At 41.1% G+C, this 18909-nt stretch overlaps 1 protein-coding gene across 19 annotated transcripts in view; it reads left to right on the top strand.

The window, feature by feature from the left end:
- Positions 1-18909, top strand: part of EPB41 (erythrocyte membrane protein band 4.1) — a 290966-nt gene that overhangs the window by 56369 nt on the left and 215688 nt on the right. Inside the window, exon 1 of one of the 19 annotated variants that reach the window (XM_089671905.1) lies at positions 2277-2322. The exons of the other annotated variants lie outside the window; for them this stretch is intronic. The gene's annotated coding sequence lies outside the window, so the exon portion shown is untranslated. Of the gene's footprint in view, positions 1-2276; positions 2323-18909 lie in introns of those variants that run through there. 19 annotated transcript variants of the gene reach the window in all.

The following is an 18909-nucleotide window of genomic DNA, read 5'->3' as shown; positions in this document are numbered from 1 at the left end:
AGCTGCATTTTTTTTTTTAAATTTACAGTAACTTTTGAGTTTGGGTTTACAGTCTGTTTTTAGTAGCTGTGTTTTTTGCCTGTGGCTCCTCCATTAAGATGATCATCCCATCTTTTTTGGGTGAGGTTTAAAAATGTACACATCAGTGAATTTAGTTTGAAAACTTTATGCTTGTTAAAGGCTACCATTTGTTTACATGTTGTTTTACAATCTGCTTTATCTTGAATCAGCTTGAAACGTTATCGGCCTTGCCAGATGTCCTGGGTTACTTTAATGATGTAATCCGGTACTGATGAGGTTTTCAGCTATGTTCTCTACACACTGCAAAAACATGAGGCTTAATGTGCTATGTTAAAATGCATTTATATTATCCAGAGGCAGAGTTGTATTATTTACACAGTATTGTGTGTGTGTTTAAGTGTGTGTGTGGTATATATGTGTGTGTGTGTATATATATATATATATGTGTGTGTGTGTGTATGTATGTGTGTATATATATATATATATATACACATATGTGTGTGTGTATATATATATATATATATATATATGTATGTACGTATGTATGTATATATATATATATATATATATATATATATATATAATATTTTATAATATTACTATAACAATTTGCCACTTTATAAAAAGAACCAAAGGTGATTGTGTAAATAATAAAATGAAATATATACAGTATCTGACAGAAGTGAGTACACCCCTCACATTTTTGTAAATATTTTCTTTCATGTGACACCACTGAAGAAATGACACTTTGCTACAATGTAAAGTAGTGGGTGTACAGCTTGTATAGCATTGTATATGCTGTCCCCTCAAAATAACTCAACACACAGCCATTAATGTCTAAACCGCTGGTAACAAAAGAGAGTACAGGCAAGCAGGACAGGAAGGTTCAATGAACTACCATGGTGCTCCACAGCACTGTGTTAGTCCATTGAGAACTACAAGCCAACAGCCACTAAGGCTGTCGGGACTTGTAGTTAATTCATTCACAGAACACTGTGAAAGAATGAATAATGCTGCTGTGTGGGCAGAGAAACACAGGGCCGTGCTTTTTTTAAATACTGAGAGCTACTCTAGGGAACTTCTCCCCGTACTTCTGTCACAGGGAGGGGGGAGCAGTGGGAGGCGGCTGCAGCATTGAGAAGACGTTACAGGTTCCTCCCTAAAAAGGGATGGAACGTGTAACATGTTCCCAAAGGTGAATCTATCCTTTTAAGGACCTTTTGGGAACATGTTGCACTTTCCACTTGTATTTAGGGTTCCTGTGAATGTTCCTGTGAATGAATAAACTACAAGTACCGTCTTCCACTGCGGCAGATAGACTTGCAGTTTCATTGGGCTGTGGGAGCACTTGTGAGTGCTCTCCTATTCCCCTGATATGTTCTGATTTCAAACAGAGAGCCTGTACAGATAAAGGGGCTGAAAGCTGGGGGACATATCTGCAGGAGCCCACATAGCACCCATGGTCTACTGATCACAGGTGCAGTGCTTTCCAGGCTCCTGCTGGAAAAAATAATGCACATTATTATTCTGTAAAAATGTGCATTTATTTATGCAAAAGTGAACTTGGCCTTTAAGCTACCAGCAATTTGCAGTCACAAGTCTGGTGAGCATCTGTTTGTGGGTTCCCCCTTATGCCGGTATTACAGGGTCATAGAGTGCTGTGAAGTTATTGCTCTGAGGGTGGTCAGATCATGTACTGCACACATGACCACACTCGCAGCTATGGAGTGGAGCTTTAGTGATCTGCCAATCTAGTATTTAGTGACCTGGAAAGACAGGAAATTACACATTTACTTTTGTTAATCGTGAAGTTGATTGCTTTATTTAAATTTGCTGTGAAGGCCAGACACAGCAGTTATTTTTTTTCTCAGTAATCATGTGTGTACTGGCAGATGTGTGCTTGTCAGTTTTACTTTTTAATTTTCGTTGTACTGATATGACCTACTATAATAGTGGATTGTGATTAAGTCAACATAGTTTTGTTGTGTGTAGTGGTAACACTCTCAAGACTTTTGCACAGTATGTTATTTCCTTACTACACCAGTAAATATGATGAAGTTAGAGAATAGAGAGAAAAAAGGAAGTGTGTGCACCGGAGGTGACTTGATGAAATATTTGCTTGAGAAGGGCTTTTTGCAATGTGGGTGAGCTATTGTTTAGGGAGGGACTGGCTTTTTTTTCTGGTTCTGGGTGTGGATTTAGCAAAGATTAATACTGTGTCATCGTTGCCTGATTGCATATTTCTCTGCATGCATATCAATACTTGTCCAGAGGGAATATCACTCTTAGTGGTATAAAGAGGTAAGGATATTGTGTCACCCTCCCCAGGGGCTTATTACATTTGAAGCTACTGTGGCTTGTTTTTGGATTTATTCTCAAAGTAAATGTTTTTTTATACCTTGCCCCAAACAAATTTGATTTTTGTTGCCATTGTCTTGATTCATTTAAGCCCCTTATTTGTTTGGAATTTATATGGATTCTTTGTGAGTTTCTAATTTTATTTTTGGGTATTTCTAGTAAACATCCTACAGACTTTACTTTTGTTAGATAAGGTAGCTAAATTGTAAAGCGGAGCAGTCTATTTTTTGACAAGGTGTATATTTTTCCTACAGATGTATACAATGTAAAAGAAAAATCTTAGTCAAGATCAGTATACAAGATTCAAACTGTTAAAATGTTTATCATTTTCTGTGTTCCTTTATGAAAAAAGGACCCTGCTGCATTTGTGATTTTTCATGGCTTAACAGTACAAGACTCTTTGACAGTTGCAGTATTTGCAACATACTGATGATACTAAGCGATTTAAAACTCTTGTGTCCCAGCACCCTTAACACACCTCACTTCCTCACACGACGCAGTATAAACAGTTTTTATTGAGTTTCCTAGTTATGAGGCTATTTTTCCCTGCTGAGGTCTGCCACCCTCCCATACATGTCCAGCAGAGATATTATTCTCTACTTCTTTATTCTCACTCATTTGTCTTCCCAGGACAGAAATCTTTCCTAAACATCTTGCAGCTGGAGTATCCATCTAATAATAAGATGCTTGAATGTTTAGGCAGATCCTGCACCTGAGACAGCCACACGAGCTTGGAGACTTCTTGCTGCTGAGCAGATGGTTAGTTCAACAAAACAAAACATGTCTGTATGCCCATGTCCATGTGGGTTTCTGTGTTTATAGATGCGTCGCAGAATAAAAGTAGAATGTTATGCTTTCATTTGGGTCATGCTTAGCTCTAGAAGGAACATGTTGTTTTTCATACGTGATATAGTTCAGTACTCACACCAAATAAACCATTTATTGCGAGGGGGGAGACCTGGTACTCTTATTTACATTCTAAAGTGTGTGTGTATGTGTGGTATACCTTCCTTTCAGATTCACAAATTCTATGAATATTTTTGAGATTTTGCATTATTCCTTGATATGATTGATTTTCTTTTATGTTATAATATATATTTGTGTATAACGGCAAGTGCACTTTACATCTTCATGCAGTAGACTCGCAAATATATTATGAAGTGTAAGGAATGCCTGGAGATTTTTAGTTACCTGATTTACAGTGGTACAATTTAAAGAAGAACTCCGGGCAAAATTTTTATGTTACCATGCCTTGGGGTTGTGCCCCCATTGCATGGGTTAACTGCTTGTTTTTGTCTAGGAGATTGCAGAGAGGAAATATACTTGCCTAATCTGGCGATTCTTCGAACGCAAGACCAGTCCCTGCCACTCCTGCCCCTTTGCACGCTAGCGGTCTTGTGAATGGACTGTTACTGGCATCATCATGCCCATAGGTCGGCTGTGGACGTGAGGACGGCAGGAACAGTCCACCACTGGACGTGGGGGGGGGGCATAGTTTTCTGGAGGATCAAAGGATCCAGTAAGTATAGCCTTTCAGTGTGCCCCTAGACAAGATGGGCAGTTAACCCATGCTGTGCGGGCACAGCCCCACTGCATGGGAGAAAAAAGAATTTGTGTAGTTCTTTAAACTGGTCTCAGATTGTTAGAATTTCCGCTGGTTCAGCAGGGACCAGCCGAGATTCAAACTGTCTATGAGTAGGCTGATTGTACCCAGTTTGATTGTTTGTTGTATGACTTGGGTAAAACCAGCCTGTCAGATTTTTTAATGCGATTATTGCCAGTGGCTATATTTGCTACCAGTATTCACTGTTTTCTCCCGGCAGGGACAGTTACCCAGCCCCACCCCTCCGCGCCTCCCTGCTGGGTGAACACAGTAGCGACACGGGAGAGATTCTCCCACCAACACTGGCTGTGTTAATGGGGAAATCTAGCAATTTTTTATTTTTCTTTTTTTCTTACCTGCAGCCCATGGTTGCAGGAAAGAATATCACATTGTCAGTGGCCGGCTTTAGCTTTGCACTGATCTTTGCACATTATTTTTTGGCAACAGGTCAAAATGTCCTCCTAAATTTTTTTTATCAACTTATCTTCAGGACTATGGACTCTTGACCAATTGTTTAGAAATCTTGTTGTAACCGTTTAATGCTTTTTTGCTGGACCTGAATACTGAATCTTGCATGCTAGCAATCAGGGAGTGACATTTTGCTGGTCTCACTAGCAAGGACAAAATTCTGTAGCTCAAAGCTTCTTAGGATCCTGGCAACAGTGATTTTCATCAGTGTCAAGATTGCATGTGTGATGTGGCCTTACGAGGTTGATTTACTAATGGTAAATAGGCTTTTCACTTTACAAGGGAATTTTGCCCTTCGCTTAGTGAAAGCTGTGCTGACTTCCATCAACCAATCATGTACAAACAAAAGTCCTGTTTTTTAGTTTCTTTGTACGTGATTGGGTATTCTTTGCAATGTGAAATTTCACTGCAGTTGTGAAACTAAGGGAAAGTTCTCTTGCAAAGTGAACATCCCATTTTCTTGTAATAAATCCTTCCCGAAGTGTTTAGGCAAAGGAAAAGTTAAGAATAGCTAAATAAGGAGACTGGAAAATCTTTTACATTACGCTTGCACAATTGAATTGTCAAAGAAGCAGTCAGATGATTGCAAAAGCCCAGTGCTGTCAAGTTTTCTTTAAAATGGTAAAATACATGTTGTGATCATTGAATAAGATTGTATTAATGGCTTTTAATCCCCTTCCAGATGGGTGTTCCAATCAGGCCCGCCTGTCAGTTTTTCAGGTCAACCTGATCGGAAGGTGCATTCACCCCAAAGGACAGGCGGGTATAAACAGACTTGAGTTTATGTTTTCCTAACCTCGGGGTCTGATCAGGCCTACTAAAAAAAAAACAATGAGGGCTCAGTCCTCTACCATTTAGCAGAGTAGATTGAAGGTAACCGGGTAAAAATGGACAGCAGAATCTGTTTACTTTCGGCCACCCATAGAGCAGAGCTCGCTCTGCCTGTGTCTGTTCTGCAGATACTGAGTGGCCACGGATGCTCTTATCAGCAGGAGATCAGCTCACAGATCCCTGCTTATCGCAACAGAATCCACCATGTGTGAAAGGGACCTTATAAGTGTTCAAACATTTTCACATGAAAGTTCCTTTTGAAAAGATTACTATTTTTTTAAAATTCAGATTGTGCCTTTTAAATACAGTAAATGCAAGTTGCTATGGGTAGCAGTCATTGTGTGTACCGTATGATATATGATCTACAAGATTATTGCCCTGCTTAAATTATCTGATGAGGATGACTAGCCTTATCGGAGAATTCTGCTTTCATTTATCTTGATTCCTTGTTTTCTCTATGAGAGCAGCTGTTCTGATGAGAATGTATGCTAATTTTTAATGTTATTAATCTGTGTAAGAAAACATTATCTTGTTACGTGACAGTGTTGGCTTTTTACTTTCTTTTCTACATATATATGTGTAGATGTTTCTATATACAAAAGGCCTCATACAGATATGAATATATACTGGATTTTTTTCTGCTATTGCCTCTAATGTTGCGTATTTTTGTGCGCATGGTGTTAAACATAAATGCTTTCTATTGGCCAGAATATTAATTGAAGTATGTTTTTGTGTGTACACATGTAAATTATGCTCCAAAGCTCCTCTCCGAATGCACCTTTTTAAATATTTATTTATTTTTTGGTGCATTTTTTTTTTTTTTTGTTCTGTCTGTTAACGCTGTTCTTCAAATATGCCTATAAACACATATGTGTGCATGGCCACATAGGCTAACATAGAGGTGTGTTTTTATGGAAAAAAAAAAGAAAAAGAACAGCTGAATGGCTGCATAAGCAGTGTTTTTAAGCCCCTTAATGTTTGAATGGCATAACATGATTGTGCCTATACATGGCAGAGACTCTCACATGATACAAATTATATTGGTGCATTCAAGGAGCGCACACACAAATATCAGTGTAGGTTACATAAAATGTCTCAGCTAGGAACTTTAAAGTCTGATGTAAACAAAATATGTCTATATTAGACAGTGGAAAATTATGGTATTGGTCCTTTTTTCTCTGTTGATATACAAAGGTAAATATTAGCACAACAGTTCACTTTCTGTTGGCAGCTTGCCCAATATACACTGAATAGTTGATGTACATGATTCAAATTTTTTCCCCTGACGGTGATAGCTGGCACATAAGTATTCCGATTCTCTTTGTGTTATTCCCAGCCTGTTTGTGCCACCTTTGCTGTTTAGCTCTAGTGTTTGTGTTTTTATTACGCATTTAATGAGCTTGTCTACCTAATGGTATTATCAGGATGAGTATTTAACTCTGGAGAAGGGATTGTGTCTTTGTAGTTTAAATTGTTTCTTCTGGTTCTTATGTAAAGGCGATTTTCTTTGCATGTATACTAGCCTAGAATTCTATACACAGGTCTGGGGAAAAAATGTAATGAAGAATCTGGTTTTGTCACACTATGATTTAAAACACGCCATAGTAGTTTGTTTTATGGCATTCTGTGGACTGTTTATTTTTAATTCTTTATTTTTAAGGCTTGCATCTAAAAATGACAGTAATGACACAGGTAGTTTGTAAGACATTGGAGGTGTCAAACGGTAGACAAATTTTAAGGAGTAACTTCATCCTTTATAAAAATTACAACAAAGCCACCTTTTGGAAATGTTTAGTAATGGTAGTCTACAAACAGATACTTTTGTAGATAACTGCAGGCTTTTTATTCTTTGCATACCTTATTTTTCTTTTCCTCCCCATTTGTCCCATGGTGGCCATTTTCACTAAGGGCAGATGAATGAATCTCTCTTTACTTCCTTGATCTCTGGGTTTGCCTCCTGGAACATGTCAGGATCATTCCAGGATACAGCTGTGAGGCGAGGATTACCTCACCAGTGCCTCAAATTAAGAAATGGAACAACAATAACTTTAAGTAAAAGCAAAAAATGTTCCATTAATAAACGTTTTCATATCGGCATGCTGAGCTGATGTGATTTTTGTGAAAGGTGGGAAGGTTCGCTTTAAATATATTCTTTTGAACATAGTTTCTAGGGAATAACCTGCGGTTTCTAAAATATTTATCAATATGGACTGTAGTGTGTTGCTTCAAACATGTGAATATTAGTGCAGATAAAGACATACTGCTTGTGAAAACCAGAGCAAGAGCAAAAGAAGTACCGTATTTTTCGCCGTATAAGACGCACCTGACCATAAGACGCACCTAGGTTTTAGAGGCAGAAAACAGGAAAAAAAAAATTCTGAACTAATGGACTGCAGACACAGTACAGGAGATGACCAGAGACTGCGGACAGCACAGGGATGACCAGAGACTGCGGACAGCACAGGGATGACCAGAGACTGCGGACAGCACAGGGATGACCAGAGACTGCGGACAGTACAGGAGATGACTGCTGACCTTTGGGGAGGTGGGGAGCGGGTACCTGAATTTGACAGGTACCCGCTCTTACTTCCGCAGAGTTTTTGTTTGATCTTACCTGTTCCTCGATCCAGCCGCACGCTTTCTTCCCGGCTTCTGTAATGGCGCTCGGCATGACAGCCGGGTGCCCAGTGCGCATGAGCGAGAAGCACTTGCGCTTTGTGATTGGTCCGGCGGCTTCTGGGATCTGTCATGTGTCCCAGGTACCGCCTTACCATTCACAAAAAGCATCGCTTCTTGCGCATGCGCACTTGGCACCCGGCTGTTATGCCCAGTGCCCACACTACAGAAGCCGGGAAGACAGCACGCCACTGGATAGAGGAACAGGTAAGGTCCCGCTGCAGAGCTGAGCGGCCGGCCCGGTATTCTGACACGGCCGCGGTGGAAATACCGGACCGGCCGCTCCATATTCGCCTTATAAGATGCACTGACATTTCCCCCCCAGTTTTGGGGAAGAAAAAGTGCGTCTTATACGGCGAAAAATACGGTAACTCAATTTCCTAATAGGACATTAAGGGTCACAGGGTAAAGTATTCAGGCACATTGGTCCATGCTGCTGCCTTCAGAAGATTGGACAAAACAAAGCTGTAAAGAAAGCCCAGTATAACCCCTTCAATTCCAAAGCTGCCTAATTTTTTTTTGCTGTTGTCCTAAAAGAATATGTTTTCTCTCCTCCTCTCAAGATTATTTTTCATTTAAAACATTTCTTCAGTTGCTACAGAGCCAGAAGGGTTTTTATTTTGCAACTTTCTTGATCTGCCGAGTCTTAGCATTGCCACAGAAGCCATGACCAGACCCTGCTGAGATCTCAACAGGGCCAGCCTATAAATTGGCCATTGGCACTGGACTCTGCTGAGGGTGCTTGCCTAGGTACTTTTGTGCAACATGTGAGGCAGCTGCAGAGTGCTTTACAGGTTCAGGGCTGTGATTCCCTTTTCTATCTCTGAAGACCCTTTAGGGTGTATGCCTGCTGGTGGGGCAAATACTAGGACACTAGCAACAGACAGTGAGGTTGATTTTACTAAAACTGGAGAGTGCAAAATCTTGTGCAGCTGTGCATGGTAGCCAATTGGCTTGTAACTTCAGCTTGTTTAATTAAGCTTTTACAAAAAAAACTGGAATCTGATTGGTTTGTATGCAGAGCTGCATCAGATTTTGCAGCCCAACTGTTTTGTGCACAGTTGCACTATGGGAGAGTCAAGGGGAGTCAAACTGAGCCCTTGATTGATCAAGGGTGAAGCTGGTTCAGAAAGATTAACAGAGGTTAGGAGAGGAAAAAATAGAAATAGAAGAAAAGGCAGGTAAGTACAGTGCCTGACAATCTGAGTTGAGTAAGATGCAAAAAAACAAAACATTAAGTAGTAGTATAAAGTAGGTTATAACATTGGATCGGGGGGGGAACAGACATATATATATGTTGCATTACCTCTGCTGGAACATCATATTGAAAGGAGAGAGAGATCAATATTCATATGGTTGTTGTAGTCCAGTCAGAGTGCCCAGATTTTAAAGCAGAACTTTACCCATAACCACTTGATAAAAATAATGTGCTTTAGCAATGAACATACATTCCACATTAATAATTGTGCTACCAAAATTAGTATGTGCTGTAAATTTGCCTCCAGAATTGTTCCTGTTTCATCTTGCTGGAGGCATCCATTTTGCTAAAGCTCAGAGCAGCAGTAAATCTTTAGACTGGCCTCTAGATTTTTGGCGCAGAGCCAAAAAATAGAGCAACTGAGCGTGTACAGAACAGGGTGAGACAGTGGGGGGAGATTGACAACTGGTGCACTCAAAATCTGGTGCAGCTGTGCATGGTAGCCAATCGGCTTCTAACTTTTAAATTGTTCAATTACGTTTTGGCAAAGAATCCTGGATCTTGCACTAGGTTTTGCACTCTTCACCTTTAGTAAATAACCCCCAGTGTATTACTGGATTTTAAACCGTACAGGCACTTACTTTTACATAGCTATACCTGCAAAAGTCCTGTGTGATCTAGCAGGACTAATTTCTGACTAAAGTTCCACTTTAAGGAATTTGGAATGAGTGCATTAAGTATGGCTGTAATTTTCTCTTGGATCACGTTCCCATGAGTCGCCATTAAATTCCAAGAGGTTTTATTAAGGTTTTCCATTGAGAAAAATACAAATTGAAACTTGGTGACAGACCACATGAGTCGCTGCTTAACCTCAGTTAAGTTTATATTTGGTATTTTCCACGCTTTTGCCAATGTTGGTCTGGCTGCAATGAACATCCATTTCCATTCTGCCTTGGATAAATGGGAAACTGATCTATGTAGCAAGACTTCCCAAGGATTTTTCAGCAAGTCACGGTAAAACTGCGCATGACATGTTATAAATTCGCATTCAGAAACTATTAGCTTTAGGGTGGTGCCACCGTGTATGCAATAAAGTACTGTGTTCACTACATCTGAATAATGTGTTTTTTTTTGTTTTTTTTTTAAACGACGTGACCGCAGCCAATCAGCACTGAGCAGCCACATGAAAAGGAATGGATGTTCCTGCAGTGATGTCTGCTGGCTGTGTCAGAGGTTTGCTGCTCGTTCTACCTACCTGTCTTACAATGCGGTGAAAAGCAATAAACTGTGTCACGTGACAACTGCATAAAAGAGAAAAAGAGGTACTTGCACTAAGGCCCCTTTCACCCGATCCAGTCCGCTTGTCAATTTTTCAGACTGACTAGACTGAACCCTCCAGTCTCCCCTATGGATTAGCCAGTGTAAACAAACTTGTGCAGGGACTGGCTGAATTTTGATCCATGTACAGGCACCCTGGTTGCACAGAATTTGATCTGTCAATAGGGCCAAGTATTTTCTGGACAGTCCGTCCTGCTGGCTATAGCTGGCAACACTGATTGTAGTGTTCTGACAGCGGAGAGGCTCCATGCCCTGAGAACACAATAGCACAGTGAGAGTGTGGATGGGGGAATTGGCAATGTTTTTCTCTTGTTGAACTGCAGAGAATTTGACTCCCAAGTGTCCACAGAGAAGATCTACAGGATCTACACACTCAGCTCTATCCAGTATTCATGTTACCAGTGATACCCACACTGCACCCCACATAGCACACCACCCAGTATCCAGATCTCAGTGAGATCTGAATCACAGCAGCACAGTATACCATCCCAGTATTCATGTTACCAGTGAGATCTGCACCCCAACACATACTGCCCAGTTCCAAGAATTTTCACTACCAGCACACAAACTATACTCCTCACACCTCGTAAATCAACCCTATTCTTCTTTTTGGACAGGAGAGCGATGGCAGTCTTTCACTTCCTTTTGCCCTTTCAAAGAGAATTCTACATCCAAAAGTAAATGTGGAGTTGTTAATTTTCTGCTGCAAGAGAGTTACATGTTTGGATTAAAAAATATCTGCATCTCCACGTTTCTTTTTAAACCTAATTGTGTTAAGGGCTGTGATTGGACAGACCAACTTTGATGATTTGCTGGCATTTTTTTCTCTGGCTGTGCCATTTGGCAGGGTTTTCTCACATTGACTTAATGTATGAAGAGAATTTGAAATCTTTCACAAATAAAGTAGTATTACCTACTTATTTCAAGTACATGTTTAGCTGTCTGCTCAGATTTCAGTCATAAGTGAATAACAACCCATTTGCCAAGTAACCTGTGAGAGTGCTGGGAATTTTGAAAGGAAGTCCACGATGGCCTCTGGAATGAAGTGTCTGATAACAGGGATGTTTTAGTGTCACGTAGCAGGAAAGACATAATATGGTTTATATTTTACTTCACATGGAAATATTTTTCAATCAGCAGTTTAAGATAATGGTCACAGAAGAGAATTTTACAGTACTCTTAAGGCAGAAAAATAACACAGAAAAATGCGGTAAATCACAGCAAAACATAACACAGAAAAACGCTGTAAATCGCAGCTAATGCAAAAACACTAAAAACCGCAGAAACTCACGTTTTTAACATGACTTTACACCACGAACTTTAGCAGTGTTATGCCCACTGTGCATGGAGCCTAAGCCTGATATAGTCGTATTGAATAGTTTATGGTGTATGGACAGGCACAGCAGATGACCATGGCAGACCAATGGCAGTGAGAATCTAGGGTTGACAACATTTGGCCTACTTAGTGTGACCTAGTACATTGGGTTGGTTGTTAATGGCAGGGTTCAAGGATATAGTTGGCATGCCCCTTTCCTTCTGATGCTATGTAACTTTCCTCCTAAGGGCTGGTTCACACAGTGGTTGGTGTGCAGTATGATCCATTTGAGGTTAGCACAGTAATGCTGCGCTGAGCTTGGCGGATGTTTTTTTTTTCTAACAATTTTTTATTATATTTATAAGTCAAAGACATCTCATAAAGTCTAATTGCCTCTGGGGTTGATAAAAATACTGCATACAGTGCTTTTTCTTAGTGCTCTGTGCCCACACACCTCCACAACTCAGTGGTGTGATCCAGGCACATAGGAGACAGGCATTGTGCCATGCAGTGGGACTGTGAATATACCTTGAGTGTTCTGGCCCTTGTATCTTTTTCTTTTTTTTCCCCATGCTTGTTCACTTCCTGTGTGAAGTGCCGAAAAACTGGATAGGGGTTCTAATCCCTCTCCATTCCATTAAAACCCTAAAAAAACAAAGCAAAAAAAAAACCTTTGCCTTTAGTTATACTTTAAAGGTAAATGCACATTAACTTATTGCTAGATTTATTTGTGCTTGACTACTGAGAATTAATTAAGCTCGAAGCATACCTTTAACCGCTTCCCGACTGCTCTATATCTGAAATACTGCTACAGGGCGGTACAGGTGCGCAAAATCACGTATATATACTTGATGTTTAATTTCCGGGTAGGGCACGTGCCCTACCCGCGCCGTTAATTGCGACCTCGGCTGTCAATCACCGGATCCAGGACAGTAATGACCTGCCGGCGCCCGGTGATTACCAAGCATCTCCGATGGGGAGGAAGACTGTTTTGTTTACTAACAGTATTCCTCCCTGTCAGCTCAGGCACACTGCTTACAGTGAAGCACACCCCCCCCCAGTACATTCCCTACGCATAGTTAACCCTTTGATCCTCCGCATAATAACCCCTTCCTGTCCAGTGCCATTAGTACAGTGTCAGTGCTGTTAATTTTTTTTTTTTTCAGCACTGATCACTGTATTGGTGTGACACCAAGTCAGTTCCCCCCCATTGTCAGAATGTCCGCCGCAGTGCTGCTAAAGATCGCTGCCATTACTAGTTTCCCACTCATCTTGTTGGGTTTTTTTTTTTTGTCCTTTTTTGCTCTTTTGCTAGTTTTCTGAATACATTTACATGTTTTTGCATTTGCTGGTGAGTATGTGTTAATGAATCTAGCAACTTTGTTTTACAAAATGGACTTTATGATGCTCGATAGCAGATATTTGCATATGATAAATAACTTGCGCTAAATGTTTCATCATATTAATCCAAGCACATATGAGAGTATTTGAGCATGGTGCTGATGTTGTATTTAAGACCTTGTTGTGCAACGTTCTCTCTCCCTTCTATGCAGAAGCTTTGCAAAGATTGTAAAAGACTGGGGCACCTTTTGGTTAACCCTCAAATTTAATCTCCCTTACACAAATCCCCCCCCAAAAAAAAATCTAGCCCACTTCCCGGTAAACTCCCTAAGCACAACACTACCCTCCCCCCCAACTCCCCTCTTTGTCCGAATCTCTTACCACCAAATTCAGTTCCCCATCACAGATAAAATACCCTGCTAGCACAAATCCTTCCCTGGCACTGACGTGCTCCTCCCTCAGCATAAATTATATTCCCCCCACCTATGACAAATTCCTATCCCCAGATTCCACCCCCTCAACAAGTCCCTCCCTTTTAGCACAAGTCCTCTCCTCCCTGGAATACCCCACCAGCAAAAATGATTTCCTCCCTTCATCAAATCCCAGCTTCCAACACAAATAATCTTCTCCTAAATATCCTCTAAACCCCCCTTGGCACTCATTCCTTCTTTTGTTCCTTCCTGAATTCAGCTAGGCATGGGAGAGGTCATGTGACACATCTGAGCTGAGAAGGAGACTAGGGGAGATATGGGGGTTTATTTACTAAAGTTAGACTGTGCGGTTGCTTTAGAGCCCAGGGGAAGCTCTGAAAAAAGGCAAAGCTCTGCTGATTTCTTTCATCCATTCATGTGCAAGCAGAAGTGCTGTTTTTTTTTTTTCTTGCATGTTCCTCTCAGATTTCGAGCAACTGCACTTTCAGTTCACTGGCAGTGCACATCCTACTTGCCTTTAGTAAGTCAACCCCATGGTGTTTGCTGCAGTGGCAGAGGACCTCCGCAGAAGGTGTGGGGAATGTACCCTGCATGTATGGCTAGATTTATGTGTTAGCTTTAGTGCCACTAAGATGTAAATATGCTGTGTGGTTTTTAAGTTTGGCATGATTACCGGCAAGCTGTATCACATGCCTGTTTTTATACTAATGTGGTAGTTGAGTGGCACAGTTGAGATCCACAGCAAAATTGACAGATTCACCTTCGCTTAGAACTCACCACAATGCCAATGATGATGTCATTAACCTCTCCATAATGTATACTGTGTGGGAAGATTATCTCAAGTAGTGCTTCCAAGGAATCTGCTACCTGACAATTCTTTTTAGGTCTTTCATTGCCCACTTTTATTAAGATTCACAAAAGACCTGGGTTTCCTACACTGAGGTGTTCAGGATTCCTCCAACAACAAAACTAGGCATTCTGGCATGCTCTTGCAGTGCTGCTGCTCTGGCCAGAGACATCGGCCCATCTCTTTTCCTCCAGACCAGTCTTTTTCCACCAGGGTGCCTTCAGGTTTCTTCAGGGGGTGCCTTGGCAAAATGTCTAAAAATTGACCAAAAATTGTATACAAACCAGCAGGTGGATCAAGCCTGCATTTATGTTGCACAAAATCACAGGTTTACATTGTGCACCATTAGAACCTTCTAGTTGCCAGAATTCTAACAACCAATGACGTCATTGGGTGCCTGCACAGCATCCTTGTTTGCCTCTCCCTTGCCCCTCTCTGTCAGCACTGGGGTCACATTAGGAGAGTTAGGGGAAAAGACTTGACATTGGAAAGAGAAACATTGGAATACTAGTCAGTACTAGTGTGCAATGGTGTACAGTTTTGCTTGACTTTGGATGCAGCTGCATTATGCAAAAGTATGTTTCGTTTTTTACTTTTTCGAATGGTATGCCTTGAGGTTGTGCCTAATTTAAATGGTTGCCTTGACTGCAAAAAGGATGAGAAACACTACTTCAAACAATACTCACTCTCTTGTGCACACATGCACCTCTGACTGCCCCATTGAACTCCTAGGGAGGGCGGAGCCCTGAGCCACAGTCATCTCCAAAACTAAAAAGGATTGTCCACAGCTCTATAATCAGTGAGAGCTGGTTGCTCAAAAACATAGACCTAGGGTTGGAGACTTCATTCTTCTACGAAGCCTCCAAGCTTTAGGACCCAAACAAGAAACTGTGAGAAAACAAAGAAGCTTGGTTTCTTTCTATATGACACATGCCCTGGAGCCCCTCACCTTTATCAATGAGAGCCCTATGTGACACATTATGATCCTGCAATCCAGTCTTACTTGCCAAAACCACTATAATTGTCATTTTCTACCATGGTATGGTGTCGTACTGTCACCATGGATACAAATATTTTGTTTTTAACAGAATAGCACCCCTTGTAATAACAAGGATATATAGGAAGTAACTTAACACATTTTGTCCATTCACAATTAAACCATTAGCTTTAGAAGAAACAGTCCGTTAAAATATATTTTGATAAAATTTCTGAGTTTTCAAAATGAATTGCTTACACGTATTTGTAAGACTCTATGTTGCCTTTTTTGGCTTTTGAGAAATAGGAAGCCAACAGAAACAGCTTGAAGGAAATAATAGATATAGCAACATACCACCCACCTATTGAGCTTGTGACTTACAAAATCTGTTGAAAAACAGTGTTTACTACTTTAGCTATTTAGGCCAGTTAGTCCTTTTTGCTATTTCCCTTTGTATTTCTGCTAATATTTTCTGTTACTTTGGATAGATTGTACCAAAGAAATGCAAATAAAGTTATTATTACTTCTGCTTATTATGTGATTTACCCTGTATAGCTACCCCTACAAAAGAGACAAGTTTTCAAGCCAAATGGAGGAATCAGGAATAATTCTGTAATTGTCTGTATATGAAGAGAAATGCTTTCAGCAGATCATTGCCAGTAACCTGAATCTCAGTTGGGAGTGTAGTTTTATAGTAACAGTTCCAAACTGATCCCTTTTGGAATCCATTGCTTCTTAGGCAGTTATTGGTTCTCAACATGTGCTTAAATGGAGGCAAAGTAAAGTAGTTCTAAAAAATACACTTTTTAACCTTTAAAGCATTAAGATACAAAAGTCCCAGTGCTTTTACACCTTTCCCATTCCCAAACCCGTACTGTAGTTGCTCCCCTTGCCACAGCCACTGGGTCTAGGATCCATCTGCATCACTCCCTGAACCTCAGCAGGTACTGAGAGCAGCAGAGTGATAGGCTCCTGCTGCCATCAGTCAAACTGCTGGGAGGAGGGTGCAGGGGCAGGGTTTACCATTACTGTGTGTGTTTATAGATGCACACAGCTCTGCTCAGGGAGGGAGCAAAAACAGGTGTCTCCTTAGCACATGGCTAGCTAAAGAGACACCTGCAAATGGGCAGCTAAGGACATTGGACCCTTAGCTATAGGAGGAAAAGGACATTTCAGAAGAGGACTAAACATAATAGTTATGTGTTAACCTCCTCTGCTAAAATAAAAATAAATAAATAAAAAAACAGATGCTTTAGTATTACTTTAAGTTCTACTCCTGTCAATTCAGCTGCCAAACACCAGAATATATAGCGTTACTAAAGGGAAAAAATACTCACCTATCCTCCAATGGTCTATGAGGTTCTTTGCTGGCACCAGCATGTTCTGGGGTGCTGGTTTTTAGATGTCTTGATTGTCCAACGCAGGCTGACATCACTCCCATGCATGTTCAGGAGTGTAGTAATCCTGGCATGGTTTTTGCAACTCTGTGCGCATTCTAAAGGGGACTACGACCAAGCAGGCAAGTGTATTTTATTGCATAAGACTTCGGCAATAAAAATCCTGACTGTTCATAATCTTTAACTTTTTGCTTTCCGTTCCTCTTTAAAGTGGAACTACCCTTCTAAAAAAAAATGAAAGGAACACTTTTTAATCAGAGTATAGCATAAAGTCAATTAAACTCCTGGGATGTTGATCTGGTCAGTTAAGTAGCAGAGGGGGTTGTAATTCAGTTTCAGCTACTTTGGTGTTAATGAAATTAACAACAGGTGTACTAGATGGACAACAATGAGACAAACCCCAAAACAGGAATGGTTTTACAGGTGGAGGCCACTGACATTTTTTCCCTACTCCTCCTTTCTGACTGTTTTTCACTAGTTTTGCATTTGGCTAGGGTCAGTGTCACTACTGGTAGCATGAGGCAATACCTGGACCCTACAGAGGTTGCACAGGCAGTCCAACTCCTCCAGGATGGCACATTAATACGTGCCATTGCCAGAAGGTTTGCTGTGTCTCCCGGCACAGTCTCAGGAGCATGGAGGAGATTCCAGGAGAGAGGCAGGTACTCTAGGAGAACTGGACAGGGCTGTAGAAAGTCCTTAACCCATCAGCAGGACTGGTATCTGCTCCTTTGTGCAAGGAGGAACAGGATGAGCACTGCCAGAGCCCTACAAAATGACCTCCAGCAGGCCCTTGGTGTGAATGTCTCTGACAAAACAATGAGAAACAGACTTCATGAGGGTGGCCTGAGGGCCCGATGTCTTCTAGTGGACCCTGTGCTCACTGCCCAGCACCACAGAGCTCGATTGGCATTTGCCACTGAACACCAGAATATCATGTCCACCACTGGCGCCCTGTGCTTTTCACAAATGAGAGCAAGTTCAACCTGATCACAATTGACAGACATGAAAGGGTCTGGAGAAACCATAGAGAATGTGTTGCTGCCTGTAACATCATTCAGCATGACCGTTTTGCTGGTGGGTCAATGATGGTCTGGGGAAGCATATCCATGGAGGGATGCACAGACCTCTACAGGCCAGACAATGGCACCTTGACTGCCATTAGGTTAGGTACTGGGATGAAATCTTTGGACCCATTGTCAGACCCTACACTGGTGCAGTGGTTCCAGCGTTCCTCTTGGTGCACGACAATGTCCCGCCTGTGGCGAGAGTATGCAGGCTGTTCCTGGAGGATGAAGGAATTGATACCATTGAATGGCCACCACACTCGCCTGACCAAAATCCAATAGAACACCTCTGGGATATCATGTTTTGGTCCATCCGACACCGCCAGGTTGCACCTTAGACTGTCCAAGAGCTCAGTGATGCCCTGGTCCAGATCTGGGAGGAAATACCCCAGGACACCATCCATCGTCTCATTAGGAGCATGCCCCAACATTGTCAGGCATGCCCACAAGCACGTGGGTAGCATTTTAACCACTTCCATACAGGGCACTTTTACCCCCTTCCTGCCCATTCCAATTTTCAGGATTCAGCGCTCTCACACTTTGACAATTGCGCGGTCATACAACACTGTACCCAAACTAAAATTTTTATCATTTTCTTCACACAACTAGAGCTTTCTTTTGGTGGTATTTAATCACCACTGGGGTTTTAATTTTTTGCTAATGTAACAAAAAGAGACCGAAAATTTTGAAAAAAAAAAATTACGTTTTTCTTTGTTTCTGTTATAAAAGTTTGCAAATAAATAAGTGTTCTTCATAAATTTAGGCCGAGATGTATTCTGCTACATGTCTTTGGTGAAAATAACCCAAATTAGTATTTATTATTTAGTCTGTAGGAAAGTTATAGAGTTCACAAACTATGGGATACATGTGAAAATTGATCAGTCCTGAAGTACTGACAGCCAATCTAATTTATAGAGGTCCAAGAATGTCAGAACAGTACAGATATCCCCCAGATGACCCCTTTTTGCAAAGTAGAGAGTGTGATGTATTTCACAAGAGGCATGGCGAGTTTTTTGAAGTTGTAATTTTTTTGTCATAATTT

Source organism: Staurois parvus, unplaced genomic scaffold (assembly GCF_062004578.1).
Source record: "Staurois parvus isolate SC_StPar_1 unplaced genomic scaffold, SC_StPar_1.0 ptg000115l, whole genome shotgun sequence".
Taxonomy (NCBI): Eukaryota; Metazoa; Chordata; class Amphibia; order Anura; family Ranidae; genus Staurois; species Staurois parvus.
Note: the sequence above shows the minus strand (reverse complement) of the source record. Positions and strands in the feature narration are given on the sequence as shown.